Consider the following 18,099-nt stretch of genomic DNA (forward strand, 5'->3'; position numbering starts at 1 on the left):
AGAACTAGCCCTCAGATTCCACTTTACTCTTGGCAGCCTTTTCAATATCTACATTTAATATCCCAGCTGCCGTCCCTCTCACCTACCTGCATTTGAAATCTTTTGAGATAGTTTTTTTTGTGTCTGTAAGGCTAGTCCATTCCAAGGTTGGATGCAACCCACTGCATTCGCCCTCCGATCCACTTCAGGCTCACTCCGCTCCCCCATCCTACCCCCATTCCCACCCAGCCCCACTTTCTTTACATATTTACTTACACACCACACCCCTGAATTAACACTCTATTCCTCCCACCAGCCTGATCAGCCTATCACACATCACCACACCTCCATCCTCACCACTGGAGCCACTCCCCATCCTCGCTCTAACTAATTACCACACCTGCTTACTTAAGCACTACACATACTCCAGCTACTTAACCATGTAAAATTACAATGTCCCCTGCTGTAAGTACTCACATGCTAAATTCCATAATGCTTACTATCAAACTATCATGCTCCTCCAACTCACAGCCTTCACCTCTTACCACTCTCGACTACAAACCAACATTTCCCTCCCTTGGCAAGCTGCAACCATTAACTATCACATTGTAGCTCCAAGTATACACATAGCTCCATGCCTCTTCAGATCCTCCCACACTGATTACTACCTCCATAGAATACAATCACTCAAATGCAATACCTGCACCTCAATAAAACACACTAGTATTACTACAAGTTTAGCAAACTATACCTACATTTACTGTCTAAACTATCATACTGTGGGGACATACACTCCAGTTCTGGTCCCAACTCTGTACCAAACTCAGACCCTGACCACCTTACTCATATTATTCATCGACATAAGGTCTCCCTCCTCCTCCTTAACATTAATGTAAGAAGTATCTCAAATAAAACTCATGAATTTCACCCCCTATTAAATCTGTATAAACCTGATATTGTGTTACTGACCGAAACCGGGCTAAAACCAGAAATCAATAGCAATGAAATAACAGCACCACGCTATGACATTCTATGCAGTGACAGAAAAGGTAAAAAGGGTGGAGGTGTAGCACTACTATTCCAAGATCATCTCAAGTTAGAGCAACTTGAGGCTAATATTCCAAGTATAGGTAATGCAGAAATCATCCTTACTTGGTTAAAGCTGAACCCCAGTAAACACATAAATATTATAGGCTGCTACTGCCTACCTGGTAATAACGTTACCAGTATGGGAAACCTACTAGAATGGATCTCAATCTCCCTTCCCCATGAAAATATCCTAGTAGGAGATTTTAATATAGACTGGCATAAATGCTCTGGCCACAATCCATCCACCCACATCAACCTGCATGGGTTTACCCAACTTATCTCATCCTCCACCAATACTGATAAATCAACCAAACGACAGTCCATCCTGGACTGGATTCTTATATCTGATCCCTCACTCGCATCTCTAGCAGGCTGTCTGCCAAACAGCCTTAGTGGCCATCAGGTTACCTTTCATCTTCGAAAAAGAACACACTAAATTAACCAGACAACCTTTAAAACAGTCAGGAACAAAACAAACTTCAAGCCAGATGACTTTATAAATGCCCTAAAGAGTTGCAGTTGGAACCCACTAACATCACCGTCACTAGACGAGGCAGTCCACTACTTCATCTCAACTTTCCTACAAATACTAGATAATCATGCATCCACCAGAACCATTAGAAGAAAGGCTAAGTATGCTCTCTGGCTAACTAAGGCATCCATCCTCAAAGACAAGGACAAAGCATGGATACATTTCACAAAAGCAAATCCCAATCAGCAAAACAAAACTACTCAGAGCTCTGGAATAAAGCCAACAAACTCATTAAATTTGACAAAATCAAAACCTCCAAGAAAAACATAGCCACAACCCTCAAAAATTCTGGGCCACTATAAATTCTGTATTACAACCAGGAAAGTCTACTGCCCCTACACCTAGAACAGTAAACAACCAGGAGAATATCCCTACTCAGTTCAATAAATTGTTCACCGAAATAGTACAAGCCCTTGCAAATAACCAATGTAATAGTAACAACACCGACCTCCCACCCACACAAAATAACAGTAACCCACAGCATAATACCACCCACTTTACCCTGCATCCAACCTCAACCAAATCCATTCTAAAACTCTCCCACAGGCTTAAACCAACCACCATGGCCACAGATAATTTACCAGCAGAATACCTACAGCTTGAAACAAATGCCATAGCCTATCCCATAGCCATTCTAATTAACAGATTTATTGCAGAATGTAAAGTGCCTAATATATGGAAGATCTCCCACATAATACCACTGCACAAGTGAGGCAATTCCTTAGAACTCAATAACTACTTACCAATTGCTATTTAACACCCTTATTAAGGATTCTGGAAAGAATTATTCACACACAACTCATGGACTTCCTCCTAAAAATAACCTGCTATCTAAAAATCAGCACAGCTTTCGACCCTTCCACAGACACCACAACAGCTCTAATGTCATTCTCCAACACAGTTAACCATCACAGAAACAAGGGACAACTAGTTTCTGCCATTTTTTTAGACCTGTCTACAGATTTCGACATGGTCAACCATAATAGACTCCTTAATACACTAACCACCCAAAATATCAGCCCCCTGTCTATATCATAGTTCAAAAGCTACCTATCAGGACGTCAACAAGCAGTGAAATGGCAGACCCTACATGTCAGCTCTCACATTTATGTGAGTGTGGCATGGATGTTTGCCCTCTTTTTCAATGCGATCTCAGAGTTGGTATATTTAATTTGCAGGGGTTGTGGGGGGTGCAGGGGGGCACAGCCCCCCCCCCTGCAAAACTTTAGAAATAATTAGTTACGGTTCAGGAGTGTTGAGTGGTGGGAGTGGTGTATTTTACAGGTATATAAATCATTGTGTATTTTACAGGTTTAAATTGGTATTAAAGGTTTGCCAGGACTTTTTGGTTACTTGAGGTTCATTGTTTTAAACTTTCATTGTTATGTGGTTTCATGCAAATCGTCTCAGCAATTTGTAATTTGGGTTTTCGTTCATATGAAGTAGACCCATGTGTGTATGTATATATATATATATATATATATATATATATATATATATATATATATATATACTATATAGGTGGAGTTTGTGCATATTTAAACTACATATTAATGTATTTTTGGAGTGGTGTGTATGCATAAATATATGTCTATATTTGTGGTCATTGTTAATTGTTGAGGTTTATGTGTTATTGTGGTTTATTGTTGCATATATGTATAGAGTTTGATGGTTTTGCACAAGTGTTCTTTTACTGTATTTTATTTGTGAGGGTGTGTGGTCTTGTGCTTCCAGTTTGTATTGTTTTCTGTATTTGTGTACATTTTTTGCTTATTGCTGTTCTTGAGTGTAGTTATATTTTAATGCATTTTTAATGAAGTTCTGTTGAAGATGTGTGCGTTATACTTTCTGCTACCTTTTTGTGTTGTGGTTGGGCTTGTTGTGTTGGTATTGTGTGCTTTTTATGACATTTTCATTTGCATTCATGTTTTGCAGTTATATACATACAGGTTCTAGTTATTGATTTCTTGGTGCATGTGTAGTCTTTTACTCATGGGTAGTTAGTCTCACTGAACTTGGTATTATGTAGTTTTTCATTATTTGCTTATTATATTATTTACATTTACATATTTTACTGGGCCACAGTGGTGCAGTGCTTAGCATTGTCGCTTCACAGCAAGAGGTTCCCTGGTTCAGTTCTTGGCTGGAGTGCCTTCTGTGCAGAGTCTCCATGCCCTCCCCATGATCAATTGACTTTAAAGACATACAGATAGGTGCATGCATGTGTGAGTGTGCCTTCTTTGAAGGTTGGGCACTGGGCTGAAAACTCAAAACTGTAAAAATTCACTGCCAATCATTAGTGGACCGGAGTTCCGCTGTGGCAACCCCTAACCAGGAAAAGCCAAAAGACAGTTTACATTTACGTATTTGTTGCTGTTATGTCATTTTGCTGTTTTTTTTCTTAGATAGACTGTTTTTTCCTGTCTTGATTTTATTTCTTCTGTATGTTTCTTCAGGAGACTCCTTTTTTTACTTCATGCTTTAGTTACTCTGCATTTTTCTTTTTTATTTCATCCTTTACTTTTTCTGGGTTTTTTATTTGCCATTATCTTCTTGAGTTTGTTATTTTTTTTTCTTATTCTGTATGTATTTTTTGTCTGCTTTTTTGCTTTCATTTTTGGTATTTCTTTTTACTCTAGATTTTTTTCTGAATTCTTTCTGATTGTTTTCTTTATTTCCTTTTTTGGTGTGTTCTATTTTGTTTTCTTCAGTTCTTGTTGAATTTTCGATATGTTCTCTTTGATCTCATTTGCATTTCTTTTATTTTTGTCAAATACTGTAAGGTATTGTTTTCTTCTTTTTATCTATGGGGCAAGGTATTTAGATATTAGTTGTTGCTGTGTAATTTCTATATCTACCCCCCCCCCAAATTAATTCTGAGAATTGTAGTTTTCATGGAAGTAAACCAACAAACAGAGTGAATGTTACATTAAAAGCTATCTCTCAGATCAAACTTAAAGAAATGTAGTACGGTTGGAGACTCCTTAATCTCCTCATCAGGAGGGGTTAAGGAGTCACTGATCTCTCATTATAATATAACAGAGACATTTATGCAACTTTCTTTTTTTATTTGTGGGAAGATAGAGGTGTGCCTCTGTGACAGCACTGATGGTATCTCCCACAGCCTTTTTAAAGTACACAGTAGAGCATCAGAAGGATGGGTACAGTAAAACATTTCCAGATATTTTTTATACTTGCTTAATTTAGTTCTTAGATTCATTTATTCATAGCTTGCCTGTGCCTGGCTTGGAAGGCTGTGACTACAAGATTTGGATTGCTTCTAAAATCATCTCGACCTACAAAGCTGGTATAAGTATTTTTTCACTTGTTCTAACATCTGAGTGCTATTTAATTGATTTTATTGATTTGTTTGAATTTATCACTGTTTTTCAGCGAAACACTAGTCAAAGAAATACCATCTGTTTGTTACTGTACTGCTCTTAGGTTGTTTTAACATTATTCTTGTTTGTCTTTTTGGCTTTTTTCCGATCAGGGGTCGCCACAGTGGAACTCTGGTCTGCTAATGATTGGCAGTCAATGTTTATGGTGCCGAGTTGCCAGCCCGACGCCCAACATTCAGTGAAGGCACACCCATTCACGCATGTCTTTCAGCGGCCACTCGACCGCGGGGAGGACATGCAGACTCCACACAGAAGGTACTCCAGCTGAGAATCGAACAGGAGAACCTCTTGCTGTGAGGTAACAATGCTACCGCTGTACCACCATGGATTTCTTACCTCTATGGTACTGCAAAAAGTTGTTCTGAGTTTGACAAAGTTTTCCTGAGTCTGCCAAAATATTTCTAAGTTTTGCAAAGTTTTTTGCGTTGTTGTTCTCTTACATTGTGTACTTTTTTATGTATTTTGTTGAACATTTCTCAGGGTTAGTGAACTTATTTCCAAGGATTCCTGATACTGCAGGAATTCTGTTGTTGTCAAGCATTTGTTACTGCATTTCATCTGAAAACCAGTTTGTTTTACATTAAGAGGGTTCTTTTGCACTCTGGTGGGAGGTTGCACAGTTGAATTCAACCCATCCAATTTGGAAACTGCTTGTGGAAAGTCTAAAGTTTATTGTGGCTTTCATCTGACTGGTATGGCTTTCATCTGACTGGCATGATGGATTAACTGTGTAAAAGTCTTTCATCCTGCTGGTATAATAGCTTCACACAAACGCGATTCCCCAAGTCTTGTATATAAGCAAACCTCTCCACTTTAAAATCCTCTATAGGAAATGCTCTCCATGGTCTCCCACTGTTCACAGCTGCTTGAAGACCTACAAGTTTATGCAGAGGGCAGTACCACTGCAGGTCATCTAACCAGAGCTGCTCAACATTTGGCTACTTTTGCCAGATGTCTGGAGAGATTCTGCTGGAATCCAAAGCACTCACTGCTAAAACCAAAAAAAAAAGTACTTTTTGAATCTTCTTTGTACTTTGCTGACTATCATTTTGCTGCCTCATTTTCCTGATTTTTACTCTATTTTTCTTCACTTTAAAAAAAAGCTGTTCTGTTGCCTTAAGTAGCTTTTATATAGCATAAACTAGATTCAGATCTTCTGAATCTAGACTGTATTGTTACACTTAGTTTGAGCCTCATCTGAGATTAAATTACTGTAGAAAAGCTCATTGTGTGCTTTCTCTTTGATAGTTTAGCTTAAAAGTGTTTAATTTCACCTGTATTTAAGCCTTGTGTTTCTGTGTAGCTGTGCCCTACACAGCAGGGTTTGGCTGTGCTCTGTATAGATGTAAATACTTTGAAAGACAATTTTCTCCGAGACATCTGTTAGTGAACCCTCCCAAGCTTCCCTGCTGCATTGCAGGAAACTCACTTGCTCACTGAGAAGCATTGCCATAGTTTTCACCCCTAGCCTTCATTAGACTAAGCCTCTTTGTTAATCCTAGAGCAAAATCTGGTCAAACTAGGCCGCTCCCCAACACTAGTTATGATAAAAACCTGCCATAACGGAGGGTCAATTTCCAAACACTTCTCTAGCAAGCCTGATTGACTTGTGCATCCTGAGGCAATGTAGTAAATGTCTCATGTATACTGACAACCACTTACTCCTAAAACAAACAGATGTAATATGTAAGAGATGTAATTAAACTATGAATCTGGAATCAGTTCTCTCTTGTAACAACAAACTGGATGGCATAGTGGTTGTCAGCACACGCACACATCACCGGTCACACAAAACAAGGTCACAACACACGAACCCACATACTCGGAGGTACTCAATAGAAGCCTACCAAAATATTAGAAACTTCCCAAGAGCAAACCACTTGCACACACTGCAAAGCAAATAGAATACACTGCACATAACAACACACACACCAGTGTCTCAGCAAATAAGCCTGTAAGGCAGATCACCTCAAAACCAAATGTCCTGGTCATAGGCAACTTCATAATGAGACATACATATGTCTCCCTCACCAGGCTGGACAAGGAAATGGTCATGATCAGCTACCTGTCAGGTGCCAAAATCCATCAAATCATGCATGCAAGTCACTCAACAATAACTGTTATGACTCTGTCATAGTACATGTTGGGGTGAATGACTTGAGACATACATCTCTGGACTATATAAGAGAGACATATCTGAATTCACAGATTATATGTCAGAGGCAGGTATGTCCCAAGCCCTCAACAGCATTCTACTGTCATACAGGATGATGCCACAATATAGATAAAAAGGATTGACTTCAACAATTGCCTTACCTTCTGGTGTCAAATCCAGGGGGATCCAGTATCTGTCAGCCTGGGAAGACATGGTTGACAGACCATGGTGATTTGCCAGAGATAGTCTTCACCTGCCTTCTCTAGGTTTTCAGACACTGTCAAAGGCACTTGCCTCCCCCATAGTGTCTTTTAAATAGGCTATGTCAAAATGACAAAATTTCCAACATAAAAAATCCACTCGATTAAAGAACTTAGATTACTTCTGAAGAGTTTCACTAATAACCCTTGGATAAAGGTTTCATCTCTTATTGAGACTTACCAAACAGATTTTAACCTTGTTTAAATATTATTTCATTGTCTTTTAAATTTTGTCTTCATTTATATGTTTGTAACATTTATGAATTCCTTTCAGGCCTTTGTTGTATCTTTCGGCTTTTCCTGGTTAGGGGTCGCCACAGCGGAACTCCGGTCCGCTAATGATTGGCAGTAGATTTTTACGTACCGAGTTGCCAGCCCTGACACACAACCTTCAACGAAGGTACGCCCATTCACACATGTCTCCACACAGAAGACGCTTTAGCTGAGAATTGAACAGGACAACGTCTTACTGTGAGGCGACAATGCTACCGCAGCACCACCACCGCAGCTGTCCTTTCAGGCCTTTGTAAATAATGTAAATAGTTGATATGTTTATTCATTTTATATAAATTTTGCTTGTGTATTTATTGTTAACATATTATAAAGAATTTCTTTTACCATAAAAATATTTGAAAAAAAAATCCACTCAAGACAAACTTAAGGTTATGCTGCTTAATGCTAGGAGCCTAAACAGGAAATGGCACTCCCTGGAAGCACTCTTCATCTTGGAAGATGCTGATGTCTGTGCAGTCACTGAGACATGGTTCAAGGCCACAGACAGCGTCCCAGCTGTGCAAGGCTACAATGCCTTCTGCATGTTTAGACCCCAAAATGAGTGTGAAATAAGCAAAGGTGGAGGTGTATCCATCTTTATTAAAGCCAAATACATTTCAAGACTGGTTAAACAGTATGACTCTCTTGAGCTATTCCAGGTCCAACTAACTGTAGGTAATTCCACATCATTGCTAGCTACAGGTCCTCCACCAGGAACCAAGAGAAGCACAACATCTACCTGGACTCACTAGAGTCACTCACTATATACCCAAATGCTTCGGTCATGGGAGAGTTCACCTAACCTTCCATCGATTGGCTGACATACACAAGCACAAACATGCTTGCCTTGAGGTTCCTGGACTTTGTCAGTACAAATGCCCTGGAACAGCTAGTCTGCATCCCCACAAGGGGCTCAAATGTCCTAGGATTAGTACTCACCAACATGGAGGGTCATAGCACTATGCCCTGTGTATTGCCCTCCCTTGTATGGTCAGATGATAAATCTGTCTCATTCGAAGTAACAATCAGACCTGACACCCTCACAGGAGCAAACAAACTGAAACATATCTCCAAAGCAAACTACAGCCTACTAGGCGATGGTATAAAACGTTTCAACACCCCTGCTAACACAGCCAAAAATGACCTCTATGCAGAGGACTAACAAATGCTCTGTATAACCACCTAAACAACTGTATAGACTCGGCTCTATCCGACCATTTCAAAACCAGGTGCTCACGAAAAACAGGCCACCCTGTTGGACCTCAAGTATAAATAGGTTATATAACAAAAGGAAGAAACTGATGTCAAGAGGAAACTTTCTGAGCAGAAGAATACCCTTCACAGCTTGAACAAGCAAATCAGATATCTTGTAAAGTCTTCTAAAGGTAGTTACAAAGCCAAATTAGAATCCCTAGCTAAGGATAATCACAAGGCATTCTTTAGCTTTGTCCAAAATCTAAAAGGGAGTGTGTGCCGAACTTATAGTGGAAATTGCCAACCTGCTAGCTGACAGATTTGGTGCAAACTTCACCCCCCTGTCCCCACTATCCATACAACAAAGCATATCTGATACCAGTCCTCTACCTGGTATCTCTAAAGAGCAGGTCAAATCTGTGCTCTGCAAGGCCAAAATCACAGCCTCAGTGGGACCAGATAACATCTTAGGCTGCTTACTAAACAATCTAAAACAAGACCTAGTGTTACCACTTGGCACTCTCTTTAATGTCAGCCTGAGCACTGGCTTTGGTCCATCAGAGTGAAGAACAGCAACAGTAATCCCCTTGCACAAAGGGGGTCCATCAAACAGTTCTGGGAACTATAGACTGATAAGCCTAACCAGCCTTATCTGCAAGATCATGAAAAGAATCATCATAGACCTTACCAACTAGGACATAAGCGACCTTAGACTCTTGACCCGACCCAGTTTGGCTTTGTTAAGGTTAGATCATGCTTATTGAACCTGGTGGACTTCTTGAAGAATATCAACAAAACCATGGATGAAGCAAAGCAGTACATACTGCCTATCTTGACTTAGCTAAAGCTTTTGACACAATCCCCCACTCATGTATTACTGAAAAGAAACTCTCCCAGCTGGGGATTAACCGATACATCACTAGATGGGTAGCCAACTGGCTCACTGACAGAGCGCATACTGTCAAAGTTGGGGATTCCACCATGAACCTGGTCTAATGGAAATGCTGCAGATCTACAAATCAAATGAGACAAGAATCACTTGCTCCAGGGAACTCAATCTAGCCTGTGACATTTACAGAACATGTTGGAGAGATAGATATATCTCCCAGAGATTGATGCTCCTCTGGAATAAACTCTCAATTCATGTGAAGCAGAGCTCTTCAATGACCCTATTCAAGTACAACCTAGAAAATTGGATGGGAGACAATACATTTACCCTGGGGTGGCACCTATGTCCCTCATGGACAGGGGCAGTTGGTGCTGATTATAGACTTGCTCTGTAAATAATGACCATCTAACTAAGGTCAGTTAGGGAGCACAGGTATAACATGGCTCAGCTTGTAAAGGCCATAGGGCCATTAGCTTAGTAATATGGTTGGTTTACACATCATCTGTCTTAAGTTTATCTTTTGTTGATGTCTGGCTTGGTTGGTTTGCTGTCCTTATGTTGCCTTTTTGAGGATAAAATGCTTCTTCATTTGTCTGCAGTATTCATTTATACTCTACTTATCTATGTACTGATATCTGCATGATTTGATTTGATGGCATTCCTTCATTGCTGAACATTGTATTGGATGTTTTTATATTGTATTGTTAGTAATGTTTTGCCCGTTTGCATTTTGCTTATTCTCCCTTCCCGTTCTTTATATCGTTGGTGTGTTTTTAATATCAGTTATATGTCTGTTTTATTTAATGTTGTATGCTTATGACTAGTAGATATGAGGATACTGGTGAGTTTGAGTCATTTGGCCTAGTTTATAGACTTCATGCAGCCTAATGAGATATTTGTTGCAGTTCATTGCTTCATATATTATCTGCTTTAGAGCTTTTTCCTGTTCTAATTTGATGATTCTGCATTAGTTCAATCAATTTTATCTTTTAGTCCTTGTTTGACGATGCAGTGAAAAGCTGTTCCAATTTAGTTGTTTGATTTATTTTCTTCTACTGTCGTTCAGTGTATAATGCTAGTATTAACCGCATACTGTTATTCAAGCTTTGTGGTGCTAGTATTTGTTTTTACCTAAGATGTCAGCCATTTTGTCTGTCAGCTCAGTGTTCAAAAACTTGCTGTGTTTAGTTTGTGTATTTTTCTTTTTGGGATGTTTTTGCTTTACTTTGATTACGTTCATTATTTTGTTTTTCATATTATTAGTCTTTTATTACTGACATTTCTTTTTTTTAATTTTTAGATATCTTTCATTGCTTTAATATGTGTTACTTGATTTTAATGTTGTTGAGTACTTGCTCAGGAGCAAAATTAAATATACTGTTGGCATGTGCTCTATTTTAATTTTCTTTGAGTGGACTTTTGTATCATTCATATACTAATGATGCTTCTGTTATTATATTAGTATTTATTATGAATTGTGCAGCTGTTTTTATATTACTTTTTTGTTGTGGATTTCAAAGTCTTCAGAATCTGTATTGTTTTTTTCTACCTGGTGTTGCATTTCTTTTGTCTTATGTTTCTGTTTCTTATGTGTGTATGTGTTTTAAATTTCTTTTTCTTCATTGTTGTTGGTTTTCTTTTTCTTCAGTATATGTTACTGCCTTTGTTGTGATCCTTTCTAGGTTTTCTTTTTTGAGGTACTTTTTCTTTTTGCTTGTTTTATTGTTTTTGTTTGGTACTTTTGTCATTTTCTGTACCTTTCACTGTTGAGTCCTTCACTGACTGTACTGTAGCCTTTTGTTATTGTGTTTTTTGGCAAGTGCTATCTTTCATAATTTTAATATACTTTGCTTTTAAAAGCCATTGCTGCATTTGTAGTTAGATCTGAGTACTTTGTATGGTCTAAACCATAGCAACTGCTTGCTACATTATAGCAAGCAGTTGCTACAATTTAAAAGTAAAAAAAAAAGAAAACCTGAGAGCTGTAGTTCTGTCTTAAGGGAGGGTATAAACTGTAGCAACTGTTTGCTTCATTTGTAGTAAGCAGTTTTGCTGCATTTTAAAACAAATTATTATTTTTTAAATAAATGTGCAAAAGGAGGCTCATGGGCAGGGAATAGAAATGGGACCTGAATGGCTGGCTGTATGTCTATGTCTGTGCGTGTGTGTGTGTGTGTGTGTGTGTGTGTGTGTGTGTGTGTGTGTGTGTGTGTGTGTGTGTGTGTGTGTGATACATTTGTCCACATGTTTGGTAGGGGGGCACTGGCTTGAGGTACACAGGGAACTGGTTGAGCAAGCAATGCTTCTGGCTCCCCTCTTGAGTTATTTGATGTTGGATATTCCAACAACCAAATGTGCAGACACTGAAAAGTTAAAAAGAAGTCTGTTGGCTGGGGCAGTGGTAACAGCAGAATAACAGGCCTACATGTTCCATGAAATGATTTTTTCAAAAATCAAGATTGTAAGAGCTCAGTTATTTGAGATAAAACATATATTAAAGTACTGTCTACATCCTGTGGGGCACAACAGTAAGGGGTCTGTGGTAGAACTTCTAGATTTAGACAGGTTTAAATGTGCCTTCCTTGCCATCATTAAATGCTGGGCATGTCATGCTGATTCCCAGAATTGAGATAGTTTTGTGACCATAATTGAAATGGTGTAATGAGAACATGTTTAAGGAGAGTACTAATAAACTAGTCAGCAGTTGTGTTTCCTGGTCAAAGTGATCCTTGACTCCTGTCCTGTTCTGCCTGTGTTTTAGGTGTGGGAAACAGGGCCAACAACAGCAGTAAAGCTAGACAAGACACTCCTGACCAGGCAACCAGAGATGTGAGAGGAGAGGGTGAGGCTATGTAATGTGGCCAAGCCACTACAAGACCCACAGAAACAACATTTGATATTGAATTATAAAATGAGGAAATGGGTGATAAAATGGAAGGGACAGTAACTGCAGGGGCTCATAGATTCCAGCAGCATGAGCACTTTGGTCAGCACCCACTATCTCTATAAGAGAACCCCCCCCCCATCAGGTCCATAGAAGTGATCTGTATTCATGGGGAAATGAGGTACTTCTCGATTGTCCAAGAAGAAAAATGGACCCGGTTCGGGAGACGTCTTCGTATGGTGGCTGTATTGCCTTACCTTTACTATAATGTTATGATAGGGAAGGATTTCTCATTCTTTAATGATTTCTGGATAGAGTTTGAGGGGGACAATTACACTGAGGCTGGGATGACTTCTTCTGCGATAATGGGAACTGGGAGACTGTAGGCTGGAGAGAAGACACCAAGCACCCAGACAGAGAATCTGCTAGGGAGAAAATACAACCCAAAGTCACAGTAAATGTTCCTGATAAACTACAATATGGACAACAATACTTAAATGAAGGATAGGAGAAGAGAATTAGGTAAGAAAAAAATAACTTCCCATAAACCTGTAACAGTGAAGGATATCTTAGAAGACCCAAGAAGAGATGGAAGAACCTTAGACTTGGAAGGCATGGTAAAAACTAAAGAAAGTCAGGAGGTTAATTTCCTCTAAGTCTAGCATAACTTTCCTTGGAGAAAAGAAGCATGCATGGGCCAGGGGATGATGGAGTGAGTTCCTTAGTGTGAATGACTTGTGCCTTGTGTCTTGTGAATGTCACTTGTGAGTGACTTCCTTAGTGAAAATGAGCTACAGAGATCCTACTACCTGCCTCTGTAGGGCAGAAGAGTGACCATTTACTTTCCAGGGTGACTAAGAGGATTTGCTTGGGCTTTAGACAACTTAGAAACTTCAATGGGTGGAACTTCAATGGGTGGAAAGGAGCCTACATCAGACCTGAGAAAGCATTGCCATTGTAGTGGGAGAAGACTCAACAGTAGATGCCTCCCCCACACACATACACACACATTTCAAAATTTCAAAGTACAGAATGAGGTACTGAACAGGGCAGTGAAAGAAACAGTAGAAATCATATGTCAGTTTTTGGTACCTAGGCACTTTAGGGCAAAAGCAATGAAGAGGATCCATAGCCACATCTTATCGGGTCACTTAGTCATGGAGTGGACAAAAATAAAGCCTGAATATTAGCTTGATTCTATTAGCCTGAGATGATGAAAGAGGTAGAAAACTTTTGTACCAGCTATCTAGAATGTAAAAATGCAATACAAAATCCAGGCAATAGTAATCCCTTAATCTGTAACTCTCCTAATGCCAAAAATGTTCTTGTTAATCTTAACAGGAAACTTTGGTCCCTGATCAACTCAAGCAAAGCAAGATTTGAGGTAAAAGTAGCCATCCAGACAAAAGACAATCAATAAAGCCTTCTTTAACTATGTTAGAAATGTCAGAAACAATGCTCAGAACAGAGCAAAGCTAAAAGGTATCCTATCTTGTCCATGAAGACATTGTCATTATATATGTATGTCTGTGTTTGTGTTTGTTTATGTGCACGTGCGTGTGTGTGTGTGTGTGTGTGTGTGTGTGTGTGTGTGTGTGTGTGTGAGAGTGTGTGTGTGTGCAATTACATATAAATTTAGCTTCAATTTCACTACCACACTCCCTGTTCACATACTAGTATCCATAATTGCCTTCAAATATCACAGGAACAAGTCTTCAAAGCATTATCTAAGGCCAAGAACACTGCTTTTATGGATCCAGATCAAGGATGCCAGCTGTTCAGTCAGAAAAATGACCTGTCAAATCTCCTATTGATGCTTTATAATATCACCTCCCAAGCAGGCTATGCGCTGGAAGAGTAAAGGACTGCAACAGTCATCCTTTGCACAACAGTGGGGCATCAATGGACCCAGGTAATTATTGACCAATAAATGTGACCTGCTTCATCTATAAGACTATAGAAAGGTTCAGTATGGCACTAATAAATAAGGACATAGGCAAACTACAAACTCTTGATCTGAGGTAGTTCAATGTCTTTCAACGACAGATACTACTTACTTAATCTGGTTGACTTTTTAGAGAAGGTCACCAAAACGATGGATGGCAGAAAATCTGTGCACACCTCATATCTAGGGCATTTGACACCATCCCATACTCACCCAGATAAATGAAAATCCCTATCTAATTTATTGGATATCAAACTAGCTCACAAATATAACCCAGGAAATTAGGGTGGGTGGATCTACCTCCTCCAAAAGAACTGTCACTAGTGGTACACCTCAGGGTTTGGTTCTTGGGCCACTTTTCTTTGGCATTTACTCCATGGAAGTAAATTCTAAAGTTAAAGGCTAATGGCAGACTAAGTTCACAGATGACTGTAAATTTGCACCATCATAAACTCTCCAGAAGACACCAAGATCCTCCAGGGAGGACTACTGCAAACAAATGGTTTGTGTCAGAGCCATGATCTAAAATTAAAAGCCAACAAGTGTATATTAGTATCATTTGGTAGGTATGATCTCCCCTGCAACTATGACACAGACAATATACCCATGAAAGTTGGTCCAGCAGTATTACACCAGGGAACATATGTTGACAATGAGCTGACATTTGATCACCATGTATCTACTATTGTAAGGAAGTCCTTCTTCATTGCACAGCTTATTAGTAAAGGTATGCCATGCAGGTCCAGGGGATGATAATCCTATTGTATTCTGTGTTTGTTAGGCCAATCATTGAGTATAATGCCCATTTTAGTATGTATCTAGCCAAATACCTGAAACAACCTGAGTGATCACAATGCTTTCTCACCAAGGAAATCAGAGGCATGAAACATAAAAACTATACTGACCATCTGAAAACCCTGTCCCTCTTCTCAGTACCTCAGTACTGAGGGATGAACTCTGTCTCACTTACACATACTCTGCTGACGTCATCCTTTTAGACCTACTGCACATCTGCAAGTGTAACAGTGGCTAAATCACCTGCTCAAATGTTCTTAATCTCTTCTGTAACTTAAATAGAGTGTGATGGAGGGCTAGATATGCTTCACAGAGAATAATTCTGCTCTAGAATTGTTTCCCTTCATGTAAAGCAAAGTAAGTCCCTTAGTCTATTCAAGTGTAATCTGGACAAATTGATGGGAGACCATAAGTTTACTCCACGTTTAGCACTCTTGTCTTTTAAGGATAGCATGTAAATGCCTGTCCAGCCCTGGGTTACTTGTACTTAAATGCACTGTGCTCCAGGTTAACTGTACTTAAAATACATGTACTAATAAGCTTCTTGGGAATGCAGAATTAGGTTTTTGAAGATTGTCATGGAACAGTGAGTAGATATGAACTTAAAATACATACCCATAATTGTGATCACTTTCAAGAAAACAACAATGGAAATTATTAGACCACTAGTCAAGTCTACTAACAGATATCAGCACAGTCTGGTCATTGTTGGTTATGCCACTTGCTTTCATGAAGCCACTCCCCTTCAGAAAGCCAACTACAAGACCATAGCCAAAGTGTTAATTTTCAAGGGCAGGAACACCCAAAGAAATTTTGACTGCCCAAGGTAAACGTATGTCAGAAAAATGAATAATTTTTTCATACATTTCAGATAAAACTACTTAGAACTTCTGTGTACCATTCACAAACTAATGGACTAGTGACATGGATGGGTTCAACAGAACCCTAAGGTCCATACTGAAGAGGGTGATCAAAGTTAATGATAAAACTGGGGTAAGTTACTGCTGTACTAAAATTCAGGCTTCCACTGTCTTAATCCCTTAGAGTTACTGTACCCAAGGGGGCTGCTATATATAGTCAAAGAAAGTTGAGAAGAGCAAGAAACTCCCTTCAGAACAGTGGTAGAGCATTATGATAGTTTACAGGAAAGAATGAAAACAATTTTACACATTGTTAGGGAACATTTGTAAATAGTCCAAGCTCATCTGTAAGGTGTGTATAATCAGAATTAGCACCACATAGAATTCTAAGTGGGGAACCAAGTCTTGTTCCTGCCCTACTAATGAGGACAAATTATTGGCCTAATGGCAAGGTCTGTATGAAATCCTTGAAAAGTTAAACAAGTTATGGGGGGCATATTTTGAACAAATCTACCACATAATGTGTTAAAACCTTGTAGGCAGCCACAAGATAGTGAGGTTGAAGGAAATTCAAAAATGATTAGCTAGGAATAGGAGAGGTGGTTATTCCCAGTGTGATACTGCATGATAGTCTCTTCAAAAAACACAACAAACAAGAGGTCCATGAGCTTCTCTTAAGGAATAAAGATATCTTTTTCAGATTAACCTAAATGAATCTCACTGATCACCCATCACATATTGAAACTGTACCCAGAGAAAAAAGTGAGTCATGGGCCTTATAAAATAATGGAGATTCAAAAGCAAGCAATATGGGAAGAAATTCAAACAAATCTAAACCTAAGGATAATAGAATGCTTCAATAATAAGGAAAACAGCCCCATTGTATTAGTCCAAAAAACAAATAGTACTATCTGGTTTTGTAACAGTGTTGAAAAGCTAAATAGCATATCAAAGTCTAAAACTTACCTCATGCCAAGGGTAGAAGAACTTGTGGAATGGCTAAGCAAGTCAGCTTTCTCTATACCCTGGATTTGATCAATGGGTCAATCCCTCTGTCTATAGAAGCTAAAGAGAAATGTGTCTTCTCCATGGCAGAGAGTCCATTCCATTATATAGAGTTACCCTTTGGTCTTCATATTGCCTCAGCCACTTTCTAAAAGATTATAGATTGTATCTTCAAAACCTCATCAATTATATACTGTTGTTCACCTGAATAATGCCATTATATGTTCATTAGATTGAAGCTCTCACCTTCTGAAAATACAGGCAAATTTAAACTTCCTAAGGCAAGCAGGTCTCACATTTAATCTTCCCAAATGCAAAGTGGACATGACCAAAGTTTGATACTTAGGATAAGGTATAGGGCATAGTCTGCTAAAGCTCAGAAGACCAAACTAGAATCTATAGAAATATGTTCACTCTTTTTTCTCGACTAGTCTTCATTTCATTTTCATGCTCTGTTATTGCTCTAATCTTATTAATAGTCTAGCTATGCCCTCCACATACTTTTTCTATACATAATGTACCCTAAACCAAAAAGAAAGCCTGAGCCTTTTTAGGACTTCCTGGTTATTATGGAAGTTTCATCCCAGACATTGCTTTGGTGGCCTGTCCCCTAACAGACTTCACTCAAGGCATAACACCAGATAGTCAAGCAAATTCTGGAGGTTGATGCAGCCTTTAAGAGACTCAAAAAAGTCTCTAAGCAGAGTCTATTCTTGTGTCCTTTTAATTTTTTTTGAGTGTTTTAACAGTTTATATGGATGCCTCTTAGGCTGATTTGGGTGCAGTGCAGGCATTACTTAACCAAATGTTTAATAATGAGGGCACACAGTTTGTTAAC

General features: G+C 39.0%; 1 protein-coding gene across 1 annotated transcript in view; it reads left to right on the top strand.

The window, feature by feature from the left end:
* Positions 1–18,099, top strand: part of OTOGL (otogelin like) — a 3,472,886-nt gene that overhangs the window by 640,833 nt on the left and 2,813,954 nt on the right. The window lies entirely within an intron of this gene.

This window comes from Protopterus annectens, chromosome 11.part0, assembly GCF_019279795.1.
Source record: "Protopterus annectens isolate FY-2018-M chromosome 11.part0, PAN1.0, whole genome shotgun sequence".
In the NCBI taxonomy this organism is placed as follows: Eukaryota; Metazoa; Chordata; order Ceratodontiformes; family Protopteridae; genus Protopterus; species Protopterus annectens.